A 13,246-nucleotide genomic window follows, 5' to 3' on the forward strand; every position below is an offset into this window, starting at 1 on the left:
AGGGCTGGGTATGACATAAATGCCACTAGGTCGCCTCGCCAGCCCAGATCGGGACTGAGGGGGTGGCTACCTCGTGGGCCAGATCCAGCCCACGGGCCTTATGTTTGACACCCCTGGTCTAAAGGAAGCTGGCCCATAACTTAGTGTAGCAGCTTTGAGTAATGGACTCCTCCCCCCTTATTCCCTCCCGGCCCTCTTTATACACATTTAACTCTCGAATAAAATTTTGGGTGAAGGCTTTTGATGTATTTATTTCTAAGACATTGCTTAGGAGTGGTTCCGCCTCTTTCCCCCAACTTCTGCATGTTTTGGTTTCTGAAAATATGTGAATACAAGTTGGAGAGCTCATAAAATGTCATGGTGAAGTGTGTGAGTGGGGGAATGACAAATAATTGGGAAAACTCCCTTTCCTTGATGGTACAAGACAGTTCAGCAGCCCTGCGCTGTACCTAGGGTTGCCAACCTCCAGGTGGGACTTGGAGATCTCCTGGAATTACATCTGATCTCTAGATGACAGAGATCAGTTCCCATGGGGAAAATGGAAGCTTTGGGTGGTGGACTGTATGGCATTATACCCCACTGACGCCCCTTCCAAGACTTCGCTCTCCCAGGCTCCACCCCAATTTTCCAACCTCAAGGTGGCGACCCTAAACGTAACACATTTGCTAATGGCACTGACTGCTGCCTTAAAGTAGGTAAGCAGGAGGATTTAGCCCCTGAATTGTGTGCTATAGCCAAGGCAGGGTGGCATTTTAATCTCACACTCCCCATGCTGGATTTTCCCACACCAGATTTTGGCTCCAGCTTGGCTCCTTAATTGCATGGGTTTTCCCCCTTATCTTACTCATAGTATCATTTCGGATTGGCACCAGGGAAGGGTGGATTTTCGAGAGGGAACTCAGCCAGGGGTATGATGCCATAGAGTCTACCCTTAGAAGCTGCCATTTTTTCTAGGGGAATAGCAAAAACAGTAGCACTGTGACTAAATGGAACTGACAACCTCATTATATTAGGAAAATATATATTGCATGTTATATTTAGTGCAAAACCACTCCACATAATACAATGAAACCACATACAGTCTCAGGAGGGTGCAATAACAAAAACCGAGCAATTAACAAATCCTGATATATCCAAAAAGAAAATATATGCACATTGTGATTAATGCGCACCCTTCATACATTTCCCTAGTTCCCCTAGTTTTTTCTAGGGGAGCAGATATCTGTAGTCTGGCGGGAGAACTCCAGGCCACACCTGGAGGTTGGCAACAATACATGAACATCAATTTTAATATTTTGTAGACTGGAAGCTGACTCTATCCTAGGGTTGTCAGGCTGTGCCTAGTAACTGGCTTTGCGGGGGGCGGGGACATGGCTCCATGGTTGGTGTGCCATCATGTCACGTCTGGAAAAACACATCACTCTAAAAATCGGTGGAAACTCTCTACGGTAAGACTCTGTGATTCTTAGTGCTACATGATGTCACTTCTGGGTTTTCCCTGGAAGTGACATCACACCATGTGTGATGTCAGTGTGTTTTTTTTTTAATTCTCCCGTTGACGCATGGGTGATGTTGTTGCCAGTGGGAGGCCTCCCACCATAGTGGGAGCCCTGGCGATGCTACTCTATCTAACCTTTACAAAGGTGTAGCTGTGTTACTGTGCCATAGCAAAATAAAACCAAAGTCCAGTGGCACCTTAAACTCTAACAACGTTTATTTCTGAATAGCTCCATAAAGCTCACAGGGAAATAAATGTCAGTCGTGAAGGTCCTCCTGGACTTCTATTTTACTTTCCATCTTAACCTAGTGAGCAGCTTCCTTGTGTCCTGTAGAGGGCGGTCTCCCTAAACAGTAAGGCTGGGCGCCCTGTGGTGGTAGTAGGCAGCTCCAGGCATCCTTGTCGCAAACTGGTCCTGCTTCTTTTGCTCTTCAAGTGTTATGTATTTTTGCGTTTTTTTTTTTTTTTAAAGAAAAGTTAAGCAAGAATGTTACTCTAACTTGTAGGTGGAGGTTATAAATTCCAGGAGGGTTAGTTCTGTGAGTCAATTGCAAGGGAGCGTGAATGAAGGGTCACTGAAACACAGTGAAATCATTTGGGACTCATATCTCATCTGACCTGCTGTTTGGTTTATTTGCACTTACCTTGTTTATCTCTTATTTAGTGGTAACCAGTCAGATATCTAGCCCTGACCTGGGTAGCCCCAGGCTAGCCTGATCTCGTCAGATCTCAGAAGCTAGGCAGGGTCAGCCCTGCTTAGTATTCGGATGGGTAACCTCCAAGGAATGCCAGGGTTGTGATGTGGAGGCAGGCATTGGCAAACCACCTCCGAATGTCTCTTGCCTTGAAAACCCTACAGGGTCTCCATAAGTTAGCTGTGACTTGATGATGTGCACATACATGCACACAATCAGATGTCTAGAAATAACCACACGATTGTGATAAATCAAACTTAGAGAAAGATAAGACAGATATTTTCTATAAATAAGCGTGACAAGCAAATCAGATTTCTGTGGCTGGAGGTCTCCGAAGAAGAAGAGGTAAGATCTCTTGGTGAGATTTTGGGTAACCTGGGCTATTTTGATAATCCCTAAAAGTGAGACAAAAGTTGAGACCTGATGTGTTTTAAAAACTATCATAAGCCATAATATGGTTAAGCAATGCTGGGGACGCTGATAATTTTAGCATTATGTTCACAGACTTTGTGGGGTTAATTCTTTTGTGCCTTTATTTTTTTCCTGTCTTGCTCAATAAAACAGATCTTTTCTTTTCTCCATAAAAGAAAAAAGTTTGTGCAGGTGTCTTGTCTGGTTTTTTGGTTCAGAGAAAAGGACGGACTCACATTATCAGAGTGAGAGACAGAAACATTTCTCTAACATGATAAACCATGGAGATCTCTGTGACTAAGCAATGTTTTTGGTTAAATTGCTATAATTTTTTACCTTTTGTATAAATGATGCATGTGTTTTACGGGCTTATGCTGTATTAATAATAAATCTGAATCTGTGACTAAGCAGTGTTTGCACAGGCAAATCCTTGAAACTTGTCTAGTGCAGAATCTTTAATAGGGCGCGTGGGTTAATCTCTCGCTGTACTGCTATTTACAAAATGAGGAATCCTGATTACATTCACTGGGCCCTTCAGGGAATCAATCTCAGAATGGGCCAAGAGGCTCTCACACATGAAGCCGCCTTATACTGAATCAGTTCCTTGGTCCATCGAAGTCAGAATTTTCTACTCAGACCGGCAGCGGCTCTCTAGAGGCTTGTTAATGGTTCCTCATCCATGGAGAGGAGTGACTAGTGGAGTGCCTCAGGGATCTGTCCTGGGCCCTGTGTTGTTCAATATCTTTCTAAATTATTTGGATGAAGGAATAGAGGGATGCTTATTAAATTTGCAGATGATACTAAATTGGGAGGGGTAGCAAATACGGTAGAAGACAGAGCCAGGATACAGAATGATCTTGATAGGCTGGAGAATTGGGCTAAAACCAATAAAATGCCTCTGTCTCTCTGCCTGAGCTACACAAACAAAGGCACCCAACCTGAATAACCACACTGTCGCATGCTTGCAAGAAAGAATTCATTGGATTACTTATGCAGCATCCCTGCGGGCACTTTCTGAATAGCCCCATGTCACAGCTCTGGTATGTGGACAACCTACATACTGTTGCTTCTTGCTTGTGTGCACATTGGTCACATACATTGTTTTCTTGTGGTTCTTCCTGTAGTTTCTGTAGTGGCAGTGTAGATTTGAACTTTTTTCATATGTGTGGGAATCTTTTTTTTTTAAGTATATATCCCATGCTGCCATGATCCTTTAATTAATTAATTTAGTTAATAGTTCCCGAGGCAGCTCTCAGCAGTTCCTGAAGGTCGTAAAGAACTGCATCATAAGAACATAAGAAAAGCCCTGCTGGATCAGACCAAGACCCATCAAGTCCAGCAGTCTGTTCACACAGTGGCCGACCAGGTGCTTCTAGGAAGCCACAAACAAGACGACTGCAGCAGCACCATCCTGCCTGTGTTCCACAGCACCTAAGATAATAGGCATGCTTCTCTGATCCTAGAAAGAATAGGTATGCATCGTGACTAGTATCCATTTTAACTAGTAGCCATGAATACCCCTTTCCTCCATGAACATGTCCTCTCCCCTCTTCAAGCCTTCCAAGGGATTGCATCCAAATGCCATGTGTTACTGTGCAACTTCAGAGATCATGGCTGAGAGGCACAGCATCTGCTTTGCATGCAGAAGGTTCAATCCCTAGCATCTCCACTTAAAAGGATAATATAGTAGGTGATGTAAAAGACCTCTGCCTAGGATCCTGGAGAACTACTGTCAGTCAGAGCAGATAGGGTGGCCAAGCTCCAGGTGCTGCCTGGAGACCTCCCGCTATTACAACTGATCTCCAGGCAACAGAGATCAGTTCCCCTGGAGAAAATGGGGGCTTTGTCAATTGGACTCTATGGCATTGAAGTCCCTTCCCTCTTCAAACCCTACCCTCCTCAGGCTCCACCCCAAAATTTCCAGGTATTTCTCAACCCGGAGCTGGCAACCCTGTTCATATATGTGTTCAACCATATGTGATGGCGATTCTGGAGTCTTAACTGAATCCCAGTTGACATTATTCCTGATATCCTGAGCATTTCAGTCTTGAAATATGCAAGCTTACTACTGGTGTATGTCACTGATCCATCAAATTGTTGCAGTAGGCAGGTTGGGCCCCGATCCTACCGGCTCTTCAGAAATCAAGAATCAAGTTGGAAAGATCAGGATTTTCACCGCTGTTGCCCCAAGGCTGTAGAATAGAGTCGCTGACCTCAAGGAGGTCTGGGTGTGTTTTGCTTACAAGTGAGCATCTGCGCATGGAACAGAGCCTCATTAGCTGCAGCGAGGATATGGAACACGGCAGATCTTCGGATGCTGAGCCTCTTCTAGGCTTCATTCTAGGAACTCCGATTACTCAAATGCACCTCGGCAATTAAATTTAAGTGGCTGTTTTCCCACTTTGTCTCTCGTGGCCTGACATGGTAATGAGGTTGTTTCTGGATTACTTTTGACTACGGAGCTCTGAGCATTGAAAATATGTTGTTGGACAGTGGTCTTCAGGACCCTTGGAGAGTTCAGGAACCCCTCCTGCTATGCTATGATCCCCTGTAGAGCAGCCAGTTTTGCCTGGAGAGAAAAGGTACCATTCCTTCTGCCGAGGGTTGCCAGGTCCCTCCTCGCCACGGCGGGAGGTTTTGGGGGCAGAGCCTGAGGGAGGCGGAGTTTGGAGGGGAGGGACTTCAATGCCATAGAGTCCAATTGCCAAAGCTGCTATTTTCTCCAGGTGAACTGATGTCTATCGGCTGGAGATAAATTGTAATAGCAGGAGATCACCAAGGAAAACTGGTGTTCAATTCCTACTTTTCCTTGGTGATGAGGGAAGGGAGTTGCAGCCTAGGATTGGCATTGAGGTAGTGCACAAACACCTAGTTTCGTTAGATGAAACAAAGTCCTCAGGGCCAGATGAATTGCATCCAAGGGTACTTCAACAGTGGCGGACTGTGTCTAAAAATATTGGTTGCCAGGAAACAAAGGGGCCCCACCTAAAAGTATAAGGCTATCATTTAATTTTTATAATAATAAAAATTTAAAAAAATACATAAGTGGAAAAAAAGTACAATTAAAATTTTAGTTGCATACAGTAATAGTATTGGAACTTCTATTATATTTTCAAGCTACTAAAAGGTCATTAACATTTTTAATATATTGTCTAATGCTTAAGGAGGCCCACTTCATCAGAGGCCCAGCCATCGGGCAAGCTGACAGTCCGCCACTGCATTTAAAGAACTTGCAGGTGTAATTTATGAGCCTCTGTCCATTGTTTCTGAGACTTCTTAGTCAACAGGCGAGGCGGCTTTGGCAATTGGTCTCTATGGCATTGAAGCCCCCCCCCCGAGCCCCGCCCTCCCCCAAAATCTCCAGGTATGTCCCAACCGGGAGCTGGCAACCCTCATGATCATGACCCTTTGCTCAACATCTATCACATGGTGTCTGGCCTGGAAGATTTCCAGTCGTGCCTTGAGGACCGCGGGGGAATTTTTGGCCCCAGCCAGCAGCCAGCGGGAGGAGCTTGGCCAACCGGGTGACTCAGAATCAGCAGAGCGCCGGGAGCCGCTGCAGTCGGGAGTCGCCTCTCCAGGGGTTCGCGTCCCCGGGTCCGTGGGTTCGCGGCTCACATTCAGAGGGGTAAGTTCCCAGGGAATTTGGCAAGAATCCCCCCCCCTCGCCCCTTACCCCTTGCCCCTTACCCCTTGCCTTCTGATGAGAGTAGAAAGCGGTCTGAACAGTCGTAGACCAGCCTGCTGTGTTTCAGCAGCTGGAAAAAGCCTCCTGGAAGGCGATCATCTTCCAGCTGCGCTGGGAGAGGGGTGGTGCTGATTTCAATGGCCGGCGGTTGCAGGCAGAGGTTATTCTGCAGCGTGCAACAGAACGGTTTACAATGCTTTCAGGAAGGGGGGTGTTGAGCACGATTTACGAAGCGAAGCATGCTGAGATCTAGCGATGCAGCCCCTGCCTACTCTCAGGTCCCTTGCGATAAAAAGGAATTTTTCCCCAGGAAAGAGTCTTCTTGTGCCTTTGGCCGTTTATTCATGGAAGGTTTTGCATTGGAGTTGTCACTCTCTAGATGCACATTTTCCCCATCTGAATTCTCAAAACTCTGCACGGCGGCTTATTGTGGAGTTTGGAGAATATGGATGGGTGGGGGGAAAGTGCATCTAAAGAGTGGCAACTCCGATGCAAAACCTTCCATGAATCAATGGCCTTTGAGTTGTGTTTGAACTGCTTCCACGCTTCAACAAAGTCGTTGTTCAGCGTTTTTCATCCTGCAGGAGGGAATCTTTAAATTGCAAAGTGGCAGCGCGTTTATTCAAATCCAGTTGTTCACCTGTTTCGGGATAATGCAGTAATCTGCGTGCGTGCAAAGTAGCATCATGCGATGGGTTCCTGGCCAGGTTTAACGGTTTACCCTCAGCGCTGAGAGAGGGGAGATAACTAAAGTCTCATATATGAATAGACTTTGCCCTTAATTCACAGGTATCTGTGGCTCACGAAAGCTTATACCCTGCCAGAAAATATTTTTGTTAGTCTTTAAGGTGCTACTGGACTCTTGCTCTTTTCTACTACTGTACACTTTGCCCTTGTGGGTATGCTCGTGTTGAAACTGTTACTCGCGTCTTGTTATACTGCCCTTTCTATGCAGAAATCCGGGTTAAATTCTTATTACCCTTGCTAAGTAAAAAAAGAAGGAGTCATCTGATAAATATAAATTACTGTTCTTATTGAATAACCAGAACCCAGACCCAATCAATCGGGTAGCAGAATTCCTACAACCTGCAATAAGCATAAGGGAGCTTGTTTCTTAACTGTGCAAATTTTAAACTTGGATGTATTTTAACTGTTCTGCTTATTCCTTTTTATGCCAATAAAGGTGGTGATTGATTGATACGCTCCTTCAAAAAGAGAAAAGAATAACGGCAGCCGGGGTTGTTCATTTAAACAAGCCGGAGGTTTGGGCAATAAGCGGTCCATACGGAGAGGGGGGGACCCCTGTTTTCCGAGAAAGGGTCCTTTGCAGGGAAAATGCCCTCTTGGCTTTTGAAATCGTTTTTATTTAGAGCACTGGTTCCCAACCAGGGGTCCGTGGACCCCCAGGGGTCCGCGAGAACTAAATTAAGGTCTGCGAAAAAAAGTTATAAACCCATAATAAATTAATATTTTCAATTAAAAGTTCTCTATTATAAAATATATATATTCAAATATTATTCTAAGTTTAATGTTTAACTAACAGTTATGATTAAAGTTTATTTTCAAATTCTCAGAATTTTTATTTTGAACCTTGGGGTCCCTGCACCGAACAAAAAAGTCCTAGTGGTCCCTGGTCAAAAAAAGGTTGGGAACCACTGATTTAGAGGAAGTGGTTTGAGGTTTTGGGGTCCAGGCGGTTCCTGTTTCAGCCATATGGCTCACTTGAGAGGTTTCACTTTCTCCAGCTCTGTTTTGAGAGAGGGGCAGGCAGGGCAGGAACCGGCCTCCATTTATGATCTGACATTGCAGGGCTTTCTGTTCTGATTTCAAGGTTTTTTAAAAAATATATATTGTAGTAATTCTTCGCCCTGATAAATAGATGTGATGCTGTCACTGGTTAGGTTGTCCTCTGGGGTTCTGGGACTTCCAGCCTGGATGGGTCTTGCCAGCAGCTTTAATTACATGACCAAACAACCCTATCTTTACACCAGATGACAGGCTTTTTCATGGATGCCGCGTTTTAAAGGTGGCACGTTTAATTTAATGTATGTTCCATGGTCAGATCCCCGTGGCGCGGAGTGATAAGCTGCAGTACTGCAGTTTAAAGTTCTGCTCACGGCCTGAGTTCGATCCCAACGGGAGTTGGTTTCAGGGAGCCTGCTCGAGGTCAACTCAGCCTTCCATCCTTCCGAGGTTGTAAAATGAGGACCCAGCTTGCTGGGGGTAAAGGGAAGATGACTGGGGAAGGCACTGGCAAACCACCCCGTGAACAAAGTCTGCCTAGTAAATGTCAAGATGTGACGTCACCCCATGGGTCAGGAATGACCAGGTGCTTGCACAGGGGACCTTTACCTTTTTTATGTTCCATGGAGGCTTTTGAATTACCGTGTACTAGTGTTGCCAGCTGCCTGAAGAACTGTCCTGTCACTTTAACAGATGTTTAATGGGATGTCATTTATTAGTTGATGCTATTGACCATGAAAAGCTTCAGCTCCCCATTTCTACACATTAAGCCTCTACTGAAGAAGAAGAGTTGGTTTTTATATGCCGACTTTCTCTACCACTCAAGGAAGAATCAAACCTGCTTACAATTACCTTCCCCTCCCCACAACAGACACCTTGTGAGGTAGGTGGGGCTGAGAGAGTGTGACTAGCCCAAGGTCACCCAGCTGGCTTCATGTGGAGGAGTGGGGAAACCAACCCGATCCACCAGATTAGCCTCCGCCTCTCATGTGGAGGAGTGGGGAATCAAACCCGGTTCTCCAGATTAGAGTCCACCGCTCCAAACCACCGCTCTTAACCACCACACCATGCTGGCAAGACATATTACTCAAAGCTTGTTGGCAGCCCAACATTTTGCTGTCTACCGCCCAGAATAGAGGGCATTTTGAGGGAGAGAAATCGGGTTTGTTTAAATGTATTTAGTATTTCTTCTACCCTCCATTGTAGACAGTCTTCCTTATAATTTTAGTTTCATGTTTTGTTTCTTGGTGTGGTTGTTCCCTTTTCCTCCTCTCTAGCCTTCGTTTATGTCCCTTTATATTATCCTGGAAACTGCCCCCTTCTCCATCTCTCTCGCCCCTCCCCATTGTGTTGCATGTTTTTAACATGGATATTTGGAGAAAAAATTATAAGAAAAATGGAAAATACAATAATTTTTTTTACAAGAAATCCTTGACATTAATGCTTGGGCTGTGGAGTTACTCTTTCCTTTCCACGTCTTATGTATAAAACTCGCATCTTATCCAGCTTTATTTGCTGAAGCATGGAGGTGTAAGGTAGCATTGTGAACCTTGCATTAGATGACACTTCTCTAGATAGGGTGTTGGAGGATGTGGGGTGAGAATTGGGGGATTTATTATTGCAGGTTAGGAGGGACCTCGTCTACTGCACTACCCATGGCCAGCTGCAGCATATGGGCCATGCCATCCATTCTCCCCACCATCTCCCGCCCCACTGTGGACACGTGAAACAAACTGCTGGTCCCTCAAAGTCAGTATTGTTTTCTCAGGCTGGCAGCGACTCTCAAGAGGTTTCAGGCATAGGTCTTTCACATCACCAAGTATCTGATCTTTTTAACTGGACATACCGGGGATTGAACATGGGACGTTCTGTGTTCAAAGCAGGACCTTTGCCACTGAGCCACAAGCCCTGAAATATTTACCTAGTGGATCTTGTTCAGTTTCTGTGATATCATGTGCTCTCCTTTTTGACTGGGGTACCCGACCTGCAAATCTAGCAGCCATTTTCTCCAGGGGAAGTGATCTCTGTAGTCTGAAGATCAGTTGTAATTCTGGGAGATCTAAAGGCCTCACCTGGAGGCTGGCAACCCTTTTGTGTGAGCTCATGTGCCCTTCCCTCCCACCCAAGGATAACAACATATTGTTCTTTCCCTTTCCATGCACCAGCTGCAGCTATTTTGTGTTGATCGCTCAATGGAGCTTAAGTTCATCTCTATTTTTAGAACTCTTGCATTCATTGATGCTGCCTGACTCATCCCCGGTAGCGCTGCGAGGGTGTTTTGGTGTTGCATGCAGCACACCAAGCCAGTGACATCACTGAATCACACACCTGTCTCTGTGCTCATAGGCTATGTCTTGTCTTTCAGTGGAGTTCTCTGAGTCTGGATTTTTTGCAGAAAGTGATGCGTTCCTGGCAAGTCTGATGAGGTAATGCGTGAACATTTGAGGCGTATATCTTGATCTTCAAAGGAGTGTGATGAGCACTACTGTGGGAAACCTATTCAGAATGAACTGATCACCCTTTAGAAAACATACATAACAGGCTGGACAAAGCTAGATATTACTCTCTGATATTAAGAAGAAGAGTTGCTTTTTATATGCTGACTTTCGCTACCTTTTTAAGGAGAATCAAACCGGCTTAAAATCTCCTTCCCTTCCTCTCCCCACAACATACACCTTGTGAGGTAGGTGAGGCTGAGAGAGCTCTAAGAGAACTGTGACTAGTGCAAGGTCACCCAGCTGGCTTCATGTGGAGGAGTGGGGAATCAAACCCTGTTCTCCAGATTAGAGTCTGCCGCCCTTAACCACCACACCACACTGGCTCTCAGATTAGATTTCACGCCTGATCTAAGTCGCTCTGAAAATATATCATTTACAGTGAGATTTTTGGATGAAAATGGAGGCAGAATTTGTGTGCAAGAACATTTCCTAGGATTCAGGGCACCTGGCACCCCCTGGAGCTTGGCACCCTGGGTGGCCACCCAGCTCACCCACTCCTAAGGCTGGCCCTGACTACACCATGAAAGAAGGGAGGGGGATTTCGTGTGGGGGGTATAGACGCATGAGCCCCTCATCTTAAGTAAGGCTTAGAAGATCAGAAACACTGCACCTCCACCAAGTGCTTCTAGATTCAAGTCTGGCCTGAATGTCCAATCGACCAGATGTCTGTGAAAGGAAAATCTATTGTGCTGTGAGAAAGTGGTCTGGCAGCCATTGTATCTTATGCACTCCTTGTTTGAAAGGAGGTGATGGCAGGGAAACTTTAGAACTGCACCTCTAGCACAGGGTACTGCTTTAGGCTCCAACTGAGGGTTGCATGCAACTGTCTCCCAATGTGTTTTTTTTTAATACAAAAAGCAGCCATGGGAGGCTCAAGTGTTGACTCTGCAGCACTGGCAGGAGGGCTGCCTGTCTCTTCCCATTTGGACCATTTTCCCACTCAGTCTCTTCCCATCCCCAATCCCGGCAAAACTGCTTTTCTGCTTGCAGGGAAAACAGCGTGGTTAGCTGTGGCCCTTGCCCTGAGAAAACGGTGCCGGGGGAGGTTGAGTGCCTATATTTGCCCAGAGGGTGGAAACTTACTGTGGGTGTCCCATGCAAGTTTCCAGCCCCGTGCAAAGTTGCTTTTCATATGGAATCCGTATTTAAGCTTTGCACGCAGCTTCAAGTTTAACCGGAGGAACAGAAATTTCAGTTTCTGCTGAAGGCGCTGTCCGGGGTTGCGGTAACTTGCTCATTCCATGGTGTCTCAGCAAAGAATTCCATATAAAATGAGCAACGGGCACGTCACGAAGGCATCGTGTTCTTCAGAAAAACCAGACTCGGAATGCTACTGAGACTATGAGTCCAAGGAAAAATGACGAATCGTTGCCTAATCAGCCTGCAAGTGGAGAGTCAGATGTGTGATTCAGAAGTGTAATCCAGTTTTTGCATCGCGTTCAATAAAATAAGAAAGGTCCCCAGAACCTTTCAGGGAAGGGAGAACTCTATGAGCTTTGATGGCGGCTTCACTGCGTCATTTTCCCACCTGCCTTTATAGAGAGAACATCCAGGGCCTTTTGGAGTTTGTGAGGCAGGTCCAGAGATTAAGGAGCGTTATTTCTTCCGTCTAGCTGACTTTTGGATTATTCAGTGTAATACTTCTCAGATAGTATTTATTTACAGTCATAGACCATCAGATAAAACAGGATTACAGAATTGCTTGATGAATAGTAAAACACGTCAGAATGTGGCTAAAATTACAATACTTAAAATGGCAAGAGCATTGCAAAAATGGTCCAGTCGTATATATTTGTAAGATCAGTATAAAACCCGTCGGAGAGGTTCCGGGCATTAAAAATCTTATGCTTCCTAGGCTATTGCATAGATTTAGTCCAGCTACCACAAAGTTAGATCAAAGCTTATTTTCCTCCTGCTTGGTAAATTCCCTGAAGAGTCAGTTGAGCTTTTGGCAAAGAAGCTCCTATTTCGAGAAGACCCTCAGTTTACGCTCCAAACTGCCAAGTTCTGCGCTGTTGCTATTAAAATACGCAGAGCTTTATTAGAGAATGATCTCTAATATTTTAGAGAATATTTTACAGTTTTATCAATTTTAAGGTGATAATTTTAATCAGGGGTTGTTTTATTGATCTTACACCTTTATTTGTACAGGCAGTCTGTGATTCTGTGGTGCAAAACTATTGAGTCTGGAAATTTTGATGTGTTGGCATCTGATTGGTCAGTTGACCGTATTAATAAATTTGATTTGATTTAGCCCAGCTCTGCCTTATTTTAATTGCTAGCCAAGCAAATCTAGCAACTTTATCTATTATCTATTGTATCCAATAATAAAAGCTTAAGATGTTGTTTCCTCAAAACTCTTGGACCTGGGATCAGTGATCTTGTCTGTATATGATCATAGAGTTTGCATTCGAATAACACATGTTCAGAGGTTTCAAGTGCATCTTGTTTACAGATACATTTGCGTGCTTCCAGTGGGGGACTCAGTGTATTATTGTGCTGTTATTTACAATGTTTCAGCCCAAACTCCTAATTTCTATACTTTTATTTAAAAGTTGTGGGAGGGGTGGAGTTGTTTAAGTACAGGTTTGAATAGGACAAGACCACCTCTGTAACCACAAACAGCCTTACAGCCTCTCCCGTTTATGCTGATGAGTTAAGCCAGAAGGAATATACCTGCTTTGCAGCTAACTCTGGTTAAGTCTAACCAGGA

The sequence above is a fragment of the Euleptes europaea genome, chromosome 17, assembly GCF_029931775.1.
Source record: "Euleptes europaea isolate rEulEur1 chromosome 17, rEulEur1.hap1, whole genome shotgun sequence".
NCBI lineage: Eukaryota > Metazoa > Chordata > Lepidosauria > Squamata > Sphaerodactylidae > Euleptes > Euleptes europaea.